We start from the raw sequence: 13,294 nt of genomic DNA, 5'->3' as shown, positions 1-13,294 counted from the left end.
CACTCAAACTGAGTCTTTAGCCTCTTGATTGATATACTGTTATCTTCAATTGTTTGAAGTTTCTTCATTGTCGCGTCAATCTTGTAAATGCGTTAAATCAATATATCCTTTTTATTACCAATCAATTTAAGTTTAGTGGTTCAAATTATAACTCAATCATAAATTTGCATTGAATTTTTTGTATTTAGTATAGATGAATAGGTCTTGTTATATCATTTTTTATGTAGCGCCAAATACATTAAGGGAGGGGCGACACATGTCAATACCATGTTATTCCACTGAGTTTTAATAATACTAGTTTTGTGCCCGTGCGATGCCCGGGTTGTTTATTGAATTTTAAGATAAATTTTTAATCTATATGTCAAATTTTAAAGTATATTATTGATACAAAATTAGTTAGGAATTGATGTGTTTTGTGACGATTTAAACTATGTAGTAGACATGTAATGACTACTAATAATAATAATATTAATGAAAATGTTCGATTAAATATATTTTTAAAAAATAGCAAAGTAAGCATGAAATATAAGAAAATTCTAATAATTAGCAAAAATAAATTAAATAAAAAAATTGTTCTAAGCCTAATGGGTTGCCCCGAACCCAAAACCTTGGGTTAAGGTTGAACATTTCTTGACCCGTAACCTGAAATAATGACCATGTCAGAAATGACTCGTGACTCGACCCGATTGACAAGTCTACACACAATAATAAAATTATATGAACTAATTCCTTCGCTCCAAAAAAATTATGATACAAAAAATAAATTTATATGATAATTTATGAGAGTTATAATCTAATTATTTTTTGAATAAAATTATAATTCAATTTGTACATATGAAATATTGGTACTTTATCGAAAATAAAACTCTAAATTAACAATTTCATCCTAAAATTCTATCCAAATTTGATTGAAAATAGAATTCCAAACTAACTTTTTTATCCTACAAATTGAATTCCATATAACTCTATCCTACATGGCGAGACACTTGGCAAAAAGTTGGAACGCCAAGTGTCGATTTCTCATCACCTGGCTAAAAGTTTAGCTTTATATATTAGTTATATGATATGCCCGTATGATTTTTTTTTTTTTTTGGTTTAAAATAATTTAAAACTCTCAAGTCTTAGCTACATGGTGATTTGATATATTTGGTTTTTTTTCGTTTTTTTTTTGTTGTTCTTTATTATCTATATGGAAAAATCCTTAACTCTATCTCATACATCACTTTTTCTTGGGTGGCAAGTGATTTTTTAACTCTAAAATAAAATATACAAATCTAAATTTTAATTGGTTAAAATAATACTAATAATACCTTTGCTTATGTGGCAGACCTAATGCTCCAAAAAAAAATGCCTACTTTAAATATAGGTGAGAAGTATTATTAAAAATAACAATAAAAAAAATATGTATACCATTTAACCATAGAATCATCAACTTTGTTCACAACCATACCTACTACATCAAACAAAAGTGGATAAATAGAACACAAAAATGTTAGCAAAAGTAAAATTGATATTAAATAGGAAGAATAAATTGTTACGAAATTGATCTAAAAATTGTAATTGTACAAAATCAAATCCATGCATTGGAATTTTTTCTAACATCCCCAATCGCCCAAAAAACTATTTCCTCCATTTTTTTTAGTTGACACCGTTTGATTTTTACACTATTCACACACTACACTTTGACTCGCTTTTGTGATTTATAGATATGATAAAATATAATCATGTGGGATCTTGTTTGAATCGTATGTATATTTTATTAATATCCACTTTTTATAATTTTACGATGTTGATAATTAAAGTTATTAAGCGTTAAAAACATGCGTTGGCAAGCGTGATAATAGAAAGGTTTCAACAAAAAAAAAATTAAAAAAAAAAATTAAAAAAAAAAAACAGAGGAAGTATTTTGGAAATTGAATCATTATTTTGTTGTCACTGACAACACGATATCATTTATTATTTAGATTGACTGAAAAGTATGTAATGGAGTATTCATTAGAAATTTAGTTGGTGTCGTATAATGCGTCAATTTATAATGGTAGGTATCACAAATTTTAATTTAATTATAATTAAGTAACAATTTTTTACTAATAATTTAAATTCTAATATCAATATATAATTTATATAAAAAAATTTATATATAATTTAAATCCTAATACCTAAAAATGATTTTTAGTTTTTTTTATATAGATAATTTTTTGTTTTTTTTGAATAATTTAAATTCTAATAAATCACTATTCGTTAATAATTTTTTTATTATGCATTAAAAAAAATCATTTGTGTAAAAAAAAAAAAAGTGGCAATTGTTTTTTGTTTTAAAAATGTATAACACATATTAAAAAAAAAATAATAATTGATGACATCACACGTAGAAGTGGAGGGAAATTTTTAATGTGAGACCGACATGTAGGATAGATTAGAGGTTGATGTCAGCAATGTTTTGTTTTAGTAATAGGTAATAGATATATATTTACCCCAATGTGGAAGATGAAATGTGCAAGTCAAAATAAACTTTTCTTTTGTTTTGTGTATTCTTCTTTTGAAAAAAAAAATGAAAGAAAAGAAAGTGTAACACGTCTATATGAGTTATTGTTTTCATAATTTATGTATAGATGTATAGAATTGGAAAACCATTCACAACAATGAAAACTTTGACCAATAATATTTTTAGTTATCAATGAGTATAAATTATCAAAATTGATGTTCAATTGAGTCAAATCCTAAAAGGCTACAAGATAACTATTATTTAATTCTTGGTATTGCACAAACATTGGTCAAATTGGTGTAAGTAAATTGTATAAAAGTCAAATTGAGATATTTATTTTGAAACAGAGGATAGGTACTTTATTTTAATTTCAAAATAGAAAAAGATTTAAACTTTACAAAGTTTAATTTTGATATATACTTTGATAAATTAATTCCAAATCACAAGTACTCTGTAATAACACATGGCATTGCTCAGGTTTAGTGGTGTTAATTGAGCAGAGTAACTTGCGAGTAGCTCAAACTTGACTCTATTAACGCTAGGTCAAAACTCGAGTCAAGTTAGCTTGTACTCGCTCGAATTAGATCGAAACTTGATAAGTGTACTGATACGTCTACTTTATATGGTGTTTTACCCCCGTCCCTTGGTCGTAATTAGTAGTGTTTTTGGCTCGTTAGAGCCACTTTTATTACTAATTGGTGTTTTCTAGTGTTTTCGTAGTTTCGGTTGAGTTTTGTAGGGAATTGCATCTTTGGAGCTTTTTCCCGGGATTATTGCGGTACAACTACGAGCATTTGAAGGCATGACCGATTGCTTTTGGACACCGAGTATTCAAGACCCGAAGTGGAGATTCGAATTGGGCCAAGAATGGAGCCCAATCCAAGTCCAGCATATAGCCGGGCCCGATCGGGAAAGCTTTAGCCCGATCGGGCGGATGCCCAGAACAAGAGGGCGAAGAGAAAAGGCGGGCCCGATCGGGCAGCCCTACGCCCGATAGGGCGCGTGTTTCTGGGTAGGCTTTTTCGACGATTACGTAGTTTCTATTTAGGAGTAATTTCGGGTTATTGTATAAATACGATTTTAATGCTTTTGCTTAGGACCGCTTCTCTTAGACGTTCTCTTTCTACTTAGCTTTAGATTAGTTTCTCTCTCTACAACATTGTTCTCCATTTTTGTTCTTAATTCAACTCCTTAATTCCGATTACTTTGGTAACTATTTCTTCTACTTTAATCTCATTTATTTTACTTTATTTCTTTCATCGTGTTTCCTTTAATTGCTTTGTTTAGTTTATGTTCGATTATGTCTGAGTAGTTTTCTTTCTAGGGTTTATGGGGATCCATAAATAATAAGAAGGGGTAAATTATTATTGTTGGTTATCAATGCTTGATTAATTTCTTATTGATTGATTTAATGCTATGCAATTAAATTAGGCTTGGTTTAATTGTATGAGTTTAGCAATATTGATTCGAGATTCGAGAGATGAGAATTGATGTTTAGGCTTAATTTCAATAGGCGAACTAATTTATAAATGGTTAAGTCGAGATTCGAAAGATGAGATTTAATATCGGTAAATTAACTCTGTGATTGTAATACGTAGCGAAAGCCCTTTATGATCTGATTAATTGATGCATTGATGATTGATTGTTATGTTTTACCCTGGAATATTGTTTATTGGTGAACCTATGTCCTAGGCTTTTATTTCATTGATTTTCCTCCTACTTTTATTCATTCCCACTTATACTCTTAGTAGTTTAGTTTCCTTTTATAATAATAAATTGGTTACTTGATAATTTAGATTATATTGATTAATTAGGAATAAATTAACTCGTTTCCCTGTGGTTTGACCCTTCTTCCCTATCTGCATAGTTAGTGGATTTAGGTATTATTTTTAATTGGGTGACTACGACTTTAGCCTATCAAAATTTGGCATCGTTGCCGGGGAGACGGTTTTAATTTTTATTTCTGATTGTTCTTTGTAGTCTAGATTATTTTCTCTTGTCTCAGAGAACGTTAATTCTTTGAGGCAATTCTCATAGTTGTCTTTTTAGTTCTTTGTTTATGCCCAGGGGTTCCAGATGAGGTTATATTCCATTCGATCCTGAGATCGAGCGCTCTTTCCATAGACAAAAGAATCTCTACAGACAAATCCTGGGAGTAACGATATTCCTAACGATCCGCCAACTGATTCTAGTGATTCAGAAGTTCCTTCAAATTCAGAATCAGAGATGACAGCACCTAAGAAGCTCAGCGATTACTCACAACCGTCCCTGACGGATTTTCCACACCTTTTGCCTACTCCAGATCTCGAGGGAGTCCAGTTCGAGATCAAGCCCCAATTCATAACTATGATAGAAAGGAAGCAGTTCAGTGGAGCCAAGGGTGAAGACCCAAATCTTCACATTGCAGATTTCTTTCAGTACTGCAATACTATTAGGCAGAATGGGGTTACGCAGGACCAGATCAGGGAGATTCTTTTTCCCTTTTCATTATGTGGAAAAGCTAAACTGTGGTTTAATGGTTTGAATAGAACTGCACTAGGTATTACTAACTGGGAAACTCTTGCTTTGAATTTTTATAATAAATATTACCCTGCAGAGAAAACAACTCGATTGAGAAGTGCAATTCAGAATTTTTCCCAAGAGCCAGATGAAGCGCTATATGAAGATTGGGAGAGATTCAAAGATCTACAGAGGGAGTGTCCCCATCATAATCTGGCACAGTGGCAGTTGATTCAAGCCTTTTACAATGGATTAGGAAATACATCCAGGACGATTCTAGACTCCGCGGCTAGTGGTAGATTTATGAATCTTAATGTTGATGCTGCAGTTCAAGTTATTGAAGATATGGCAATAAATAATTCCCAATATGGGAATTCTAGAGGCTTTGCGAACAAAGGCAAACACCACGTTGATTCAGTATCCTTTTTGCAAGCCCAACTTACATCTATTTGCCAGAAACTAGATAGTCTTAGTACTGCTATTCCTACTTCTGTTGCTAATGTTTCTGCTGTTTCTAATAATTCTAATGAAGCTTTTTGTGAAAATTGTGGTATTGTAGGACATTGGGAGCAAGATTGCAGGAGTTTTATAGAGCAGGTTAATGTCTTCCAAACCTATAGGCAAAATAACCCATACTCCAACACCTATAATCCTGGCCTCCGGAACCATCCATACCTATCCTATCGAAGTACCAATGTTCAAAATCCTTCACCTCCACAACAACCACAACAAGCACCCCCTTCACAGCAGAAATATTACCATCCCCACTCTAACCAAAAAGCCCCAGCACAAACCCCTACCCCATCTTCTGACCCTGCATTGTCAGAAATTAGAGCGATGTTAACTAATATGCAAAAGCATATGGAGAGTAGAGATACACAGATTGACTCAATTATAGCCCATAATAAAGTCATGGATACCCAAATTGCCCAATTATCTTCTACTCTACAAACTCGCCAGCAGGGAGTTCTACCATCGCAAGGAATACCACCTACGGATCATGCAAATGCAATTACCCTGAGAAGCGGTTCACACTACGACGGGCCCCCTATGCCCAAAGAGGATGAATCTGATTTAATTAAAATTGCTAATCCTGATTCCGTTATACCTGATGTTCCTGCAGGGCTCCAGGGTAAAACTAACATTTCTGATACTACATTGCAGGATACAACTTCAGGGAAAGATATTACTCAGGAGAAGAGTAGAGAAGCACAACAACCAGTTATCAAACTACCATTCCCAAATCGTCAATTGAAAACTAAATTGGATAAGCAGTTTGGTAAGTTTTTGGAGGTTGTGAAAAATTTGCAGGTAACAGTTCCCTTTACAGAGCTTATTACACAGGTTCCTGCATATGCTAAATTTATGAAAGATATTCTGACTAGGAAAAGGGCCTTTAATGAGGTAGAAACTGTAGCTTTTACAGAGCAATGTAGTGCTTTATTGCAAAATAAATCCCCTCCTAAGTTAAAGGATCTTGATAGTTTTTCTATCCCTTGTCATATTGGTAATGTCTTCATTGATAAAGCATTGTGTGATTTGGGTGCTTCTGTTAGTGTTATGCCATCGTCTATATGTTCTAAACTTAATATGGGTGATTTAAAAGTTACTAATATTACTCTGCAAATGGCAGATCGTTCTATTAAATACCCCTTAGGTATTTTAGAGGATGTCCCTGTTAGAGTTGGTAAATTTTTTATCCCTGTTGATTTTGTTGTTTTAGACATGGCTGAGGATACACAAATTCCCATTATATTAGGTAGGCCTTTCCTCCATACTGCAGGAGCCATAATTGATGTTAAAAATGGTAAACTAACCCTTTCTGTTGGAGATGATAATATCACTTTTAATTTAGGGAAGGTTTTGAAAGGACCTATGCTAGAGGAAAATTGTTGTTTAATTGATGTGATTGATATAATGGATGATATCTGTGAAGAAAGCTTACCACAGGTTCTTGCAAGGGATCCCTTGGAAGAAATACTTTGTGGAGATTTGTCTGCACGTGATGCGACTATTTGGAGCAAAGAGGTGGATGCCGTTGAGAAAGCTCTTGCCATAGAAGAACTCGATCCTAAAGAGAGTAAGAAGGTAGTAAAATTGGTTCAGGAATCAAAACTTGTAGAGGTGAAGAAACCTGAACTAAAACCTCTCCCTTCTCATTTAAAATATGTTTTTCTTGATGAGCAGGAATTGTACCCTGTAATCATTAGTACTGCACTTGATGACCCTCAAACTTCCCAACTTCTAGAGGTTCTTAGAACCCACAAAAGGGCAATAGGGTACAATATTGATGATCTCAAGGGTATTAGCCCTTGATTTTTGTATGCACAGGATACATCTAGAGGACAATTATAAACCCTGCATTCAACCCTAGAGGAGGTTGAATCCTAATATGCAGGAAGTAGTTAAGAAAGAGGTGATGAAATTACTTGATGCAGGTATTATCTATCCTATTTCTAACTCTAAGTGGGTAAGTCCTGTACAGGTGGTTCCTAAAAAGGGTGGGATGACTGTGATTAAAAATGAGAAAAATGAATTAATTCCCACTAGAACTGTTACAGGGTGGCGTATGTGCATTGATTATCGTAGACTAAATATCGCCACTAAAAAGGACCACTTCCCCCTTCCCTTTATTGATCAAATGCTTGAAAGGTTAGCTAATCATAAATTCTTTTGCTATTTGGATGGGTATTCGGGGTTTTTCCAAATTCCGATTCACCCTGAAGATCAAGAAAAGACCACATTTACGTGCCCTTATGGTACTTTTGCATATCGTAGGATGCCCTTTGGTTTATGTAATTCCCCCGCTACCTTTCAACGTTGCATGATGAGCATTTTTTCTGATTTCATAGAGTCTATTATGGAAGTCTTTATGGATGATTTTAGTGTGTATGGTTCTTCATTTGATGCATGCTTAGCAAATCTCACTAAAATTTTGAAAAGATGTGAAGAATGCAATTTGGTATTAAATTGGGAGAATTGTCACTTTATGGTGACAGAGGGAGTAGTTCTTGGTCATATTGTATCTGATAAGGGTATACATGTAGATAAAGCTAAAATTTCTGTGATTAAGCAATTACCTCCTCCAGTTAATGTTAAGGGGGTTAGAAGTTTCTTAGGTCATGCTGGGTTTTATCGTCGCTTTATCAAAGATTTTTCTAAAATTTTTAAACCACTAACTCAGCTCTTACTCAAGGATGCCCCTTTTGTTTTTACTGACGAGTAACTTGAGACTTTTAACAGGATAAAGCAGGCTTTGATATCGGCACCCATCATATGTGCACCCGATTGGAATCTTCCTTTCGAGATTATGTGTGATGCAAGTGACTTTGCACTAGGAGCCGTGCTCGGACAGAGAAAGAACAAGGTTTTGCATGCTATTTATTATGCAAGTAAAACTTTGGACGAAGCCCAAGTTAACTATGCGACCACGGAGAAGGAGTTTCTTGCTGTGATTTATGCTTTAGAAAAATTTAGATCATATCTAGTTGGTTCTAAAGTTATTGTTTTTACTGACCATGCAGCTCTGAAGTATCTGATAGCCAAGGCAGAATCAAAGCCTAGGCTACTCCATTGGATTCTCTTACTCCAAGACTTTGATGTTGAAATAAAAGACAAAAAAGGTGCAGAGAACGTTGTGGCAGATCACTTGTACGTATCAGGTATGATGAGGGTAAGAATTCTCTTCCTATAGATGACTCTTTCCCTAATGATCACTTGTATGCAGTTGTAGAGCAGCACCCATGGTATGCCGATTTTGCTAATTATTTAGTGGGTGGTACTCTACCACCTGATGTATCCTACTAACAGAAAAAGAAATTTCTTTATGATGTTAAATATTATTTTTGGGATGATCCTTTTTTGTTTCGTGAGTGTGCAGATGGATTATTTCCCAGGTGTATTCCCGAATGGGAAGTCCACGACATTCTTACTAGCTGCCACACTTCACCTTATGGTGGACATCATGGGCCCTACCAAAACGGTGGCCAAGATTAATGAGTCAGGTTTCTATTGGCCTACCATGTTCAAGGATGCTAAACTTTTGTGCAGGCTTGTGACTCTTGCCAGAGGACTGGCAACATTTCGCGGCGGCATGAGATGCCTCAAACCGGGATTTTGGAAGTAGAAATTTTTGATGTTTGGGGTGTTGATTACATGGGACCGTTCCCTTCTTCAAATGGGAATCGTTATATACTAGTCGCCGTCGACTATGTATCCAAGTAGGTTGAGGCCATTGCCACTCCTACCAATGATGCCAAGGTGGTTCATAGACTTTTCAAGAAGATCATCTTTCCACGATTTGGAGTACCTAGAGCTATAATCAGTGATGGAGGATCTCACTTTCATGAGCGGAAGTTCGACACCCTTCTCAAGAAGTATTGTGTATACCATAGGACAGGTCTCGCCTATCATCCCCAAACTAGTGGCCAAGTTAAAGTTTCCAACAGGGAAATCAAGGTCATATTAGAGGAGGTGGTAGCCAAATCAAGGAAAGATTGGAGCGATAAGTTGGATGACACCCTTTGGGCATACAGAACTGCATTTAAGACCCCAATAGGTACTACCCCCTATATACTTGTGTACGGTAAAGCATGTCATCTTCCGGTGGAATTAGAATACAAGGCATTTTGGGCTATTAAGGAACTCAATTTGGATGCTAAGCTAGCGGGAGAAAAGAGGTTACTTCAACTTAACTAACTCGATGAGTTTAGGTTGATGGCTTATGATAGTGCACGAGTCTACAAGGAGAAAACCAAGAGATGGCACGACAAGATGATCCTTCCAAGAGAGTTCAAAGAGGGTGACAAGGTGTTGTTGTTCAACTCTAGACTTAAACTTTTCCCAGGAAAGTTGAAGTCAAGGTGGTCGGCTCCCTTTACTATAAAAAGGGCTAATAAGTTTGGTTCTGTGAAATTGTTTGATGAGCAAGGTAACGAGTTCAAGGTTAATGGTCAAAGACTCAAGCTATACCATGAAGGGGCTACGATCAGTGCGGTTGAATTAGTTCACCTAACCGGTTCCGGTTCACCTTGAGTTACATTGTGGTAAGAGGGTCGTGCGGGACCTAGATAAACCAGCGCTTTGCGGGAGGCAACCCGTATTTCTTGCTTTCTAGACTAACTTTTTTCCTTTATTTTATTTTTTATTTTATTTTGAGAGGTGAGAAGAGTGCAATTTTACCTTTTCAAAGTGTTTTTTTGCACAGGTTTTGAACAAGTAAAGAGTATTCAAGAGAAAAAAGTTAAAGAAGATTGAGTGTCCCGAACTGGGCAGGGGCCCGATCGGGCGCGAGAGTAAGGTTCAGATCGAGCCTTATCCTCGCCCGATCAGGCGCGCAAGCGAGCCAAAAATCGAGCGAAAAATCGCCCGATCAGGCGCGCAAGTGAAGGAAAAATCGAGTGAAATTTCGCCCGGTTGGGCGGATGCGCCCAATCGGGCGCGAAATCGGAGAAATCGAGTGCACAAAAAAGAAATCCCAGGTGAATCTCGCCCGATCGGGCGAGGGAATCGAGCAAGGTTCGACCCCCCCTCTCGCGCCCGATCGGGCGGAGCTCGCCCGATCTGGCGCGCAAGCTGAGAAAAGGAATGCTGAAGATTCGCCCGATAGGGCGCGCCTTTTACCCGAGTTATCAAACCCTCCTCTTCCTTTTTTTTTCTTTTCACTTTCCTCCTTATTTCTCTTCCTTCAAACACTCTTTCTCTCTCTAAAATCCATTAACAAACACTCTAAACTCATCTTCTCTTCAAGACCTCCTCAAATTCTTCCATCCAAACTCAAATATTTTTACATATTCTTAAACCTCTCACCTTCCTCTACATTCTCCATATACTTTCCACTACTTTCTCTTATAATTTTTAAAAACCCTAAAAGAGAGAAAGCTTCAAAGTTTGTCAATTCACCTTCAATGGCTCTCAAGCGATCAAGAACACAAAGGGGTGAGAGTTCAAGGCAGCAACAACCACCTATGGTTGATCCGGAACTCCAAATTCCGGGGTGGAGCGAGGTGGTGGTCACTTCCGCCGAACAAAAGGCTAGGATGCTCAACATCATTACGAGACAGGTAATTTCTACCCGTTTTGTTTATCATCCCACTCTAGCTAGATTAGGAATTGATAAACCTATGGAAAAATTGTTTAAGGGCATTGGCATGAGTGGTTTCTTTCAAATGCATTATGATACATATGATTATTTGACCGTGGAATTTATTTCTAGCTTTAATATGATTAAATCTAATGCTATTATTACTCATGTTCAATTCCGATTGCTTAACAATGATGTGAGAATGACTTTGAAGGAATTTGGTGAATTGTTTGAGTTAAAATCGGATAAACCCATTGAACCATCCCAAGACCATATTGCCTTGGTCTATCAAAAAATCACAGGGGAGGGTTTAACTAACCTCCAACATGTCAAGGGAACTTGGATTCAACATCCCGTGTCAAAATTTTGGCAACGGTTTGTTGGCCTCACCATCTTTGGGAGGCATGAACCGGCCAATGTAAGGAGGGATGAGATAGAGTTGTTGGCCTCCTATGTGATCCTTAGAGGCGAGAAATTGAACATCCCGCATAGGATAGCCCAACACTTCCAACGGGCGGCCAATGCGGCCGAGGGCGGTAGGTATAGGGCACCTATTTATTTTGGTGGGTTGGTTACCCACATTGCGGTCAAACACCTAGATTTCACCCCTACTGACCATAGGAAAGTAGAAGGCTCTACCCTTATGGACCTTGCTTACCTAGGAGGCCTTAATTGGATCCAACCCATGGGTGGCGAGATGTGGTGGATAATCCACCGAGAGTCGGGTAGGAAGGACCAAGCCTTTAAGCTACCTAACCCCACCTTGACTAAGTTTGAGAAGGGTAAGCCTTCCTATACATTCGAGTTAGATGGTTAAGGGGAGGCTCAAGCGGCTCACCATACACCACCCCACCCACAACCTCCATTCCAACCACCGCCCCAACCCTATACGCATGACATCCCTACTTCTTCCGTTGATTATAACATTGATCCTAATGCCCCATATGAATTCTCGGCTTTTAGGAGCCAATTAGATATGATTGAGAGGGGACAAGGAAGAGTAGAGGGTTTAGTGCAAAACCTTGACACTAGAATAGGTTCTCTAGATAGACGGGTTGGGCATGTGGAGCGAAACCTAGGGAGGGGTTTATACCCCATGTATGATGACTATGCCCGCCGAGGGGCTATTCCCCCCAGGCTCTTGTTCCCGATTGGTTTCAATACCCCCAAGGAGGGTATTCGACCCCCGGTGCCTATGGTAGTTATGTGGACTATTCTTCGGTCCATGGTTATGGGGTCGATGCTCCTTTTGGTGGGCTTGGGGGGAATGTGGACCCTAACTATTTTGCAGGTGGTTCGGGTTATGGAGGTGTTGGTTCGAGCCATGGAGGTGCCAGCTCTAGCCATGGCGGAGGTTGCTCGAGGATGGACGAGGATGAGGATGAGGAGTAGCTACTCCTAGCTACACTCCCAAGTCAATGAGGGCATTGATTGATTTGGCTTGGGGGAGATGATCTTGTACATATGGTAATTCTCTCTCTCCTTTCTCTATTTATTTCTTTCTAGTATAGATTTATTTGCTTTCTAGTGTAGTTTTTATTGCTTTCCTATATGAAAAATACAAAAAAATTAAAAAATTAAAAAAAAAATACAAAAATACGTTCCAATGAATTATGAATCATGCTTCCCTGTGCCCCATACTTGAAAAATATTGTTCTGATTCTTGGTATATGATGATGAGCATTGTGGATTTGTTGATCATGATTTGAATTTTGATTGCTTGGATGCCTTAACATGCGTCAATTTTGTCCAACTACTTGTGAATATAGTGCTTGACTAGTTGATTTGGTTAGGAATGTGTGTTAGTTCCTGGTATGTCAATGAATTTGAGTATTGGTTTGCAACTATGAGTAGTGTTTCATGGCTCATTATTATGCACATGAGGAGGACGAAGGCATTTGTTCTTTAGGTGGCCTTCAGATGATATTAGTTACATTTGTTCCCTTCTTGCTACCCATGTTGTTGCCTTGAATTTTTGTTGTTTATTAGCCACATTACAAGCCATATTTGCCCCATTGGTTACTAGTCCCAAGCTTGGCTTGGGGGAGCTATTAGTGAGTGAGGTGAGGGAGTTTGTAGTGTGCTTATTATTTGCACAATTTGGGTGGGTTTTGAGAAGTTATTTGTTCTTGATCGTATTTTATTTTTAATGAGTTTGGAAGTTGAATTGTCTTGAAAAAATAAAGTACGATGATATGAAAGGAAAAAAAAAGAAGTTCGAAAAAAAA

General features: G+C 37.0%; 1 non-coding gene across 1 annotated transcript; it reads right to left on the bottom strand.

Annotated features, from left to right (window-relative positions):
- Positions 1-5,092: 5,092 nt before the first annotated feature.
- Positions 5,093-5,199, bottom strand: LOC145569644 (small nucleolar RNA R71). Its single transcript, XR_014096216.1, has one exon. It is a non-coding gene; the product is annotated as a small nucleolar RNA R71 (small nucleolar RNA).
- Positions 5,200-13,294: the final 8,095 nt, after the last annotated feature.

The sequence above is a fragment of the Chenopodium album genome, chromosome 11 (assembly GCF_948465745.1).
Source record: "Chenopodium album chromosome 11, dcCheAlbu1.1, whole genome shotgun sequence".
In the NCBI taxonomy this organism is placed as follows: domain Eukaryota; kingdom Viridiplantae; phylum Streptophyta; class Magnoliopsida; order Caryophyllales; family Amaranthaceae; genus Chenopodium; species Chenopodium album.
Note: the sequence above shows the minus strand (reverse complement) of the source record. Positions and strands in the feature narration are given on the sequence as shown.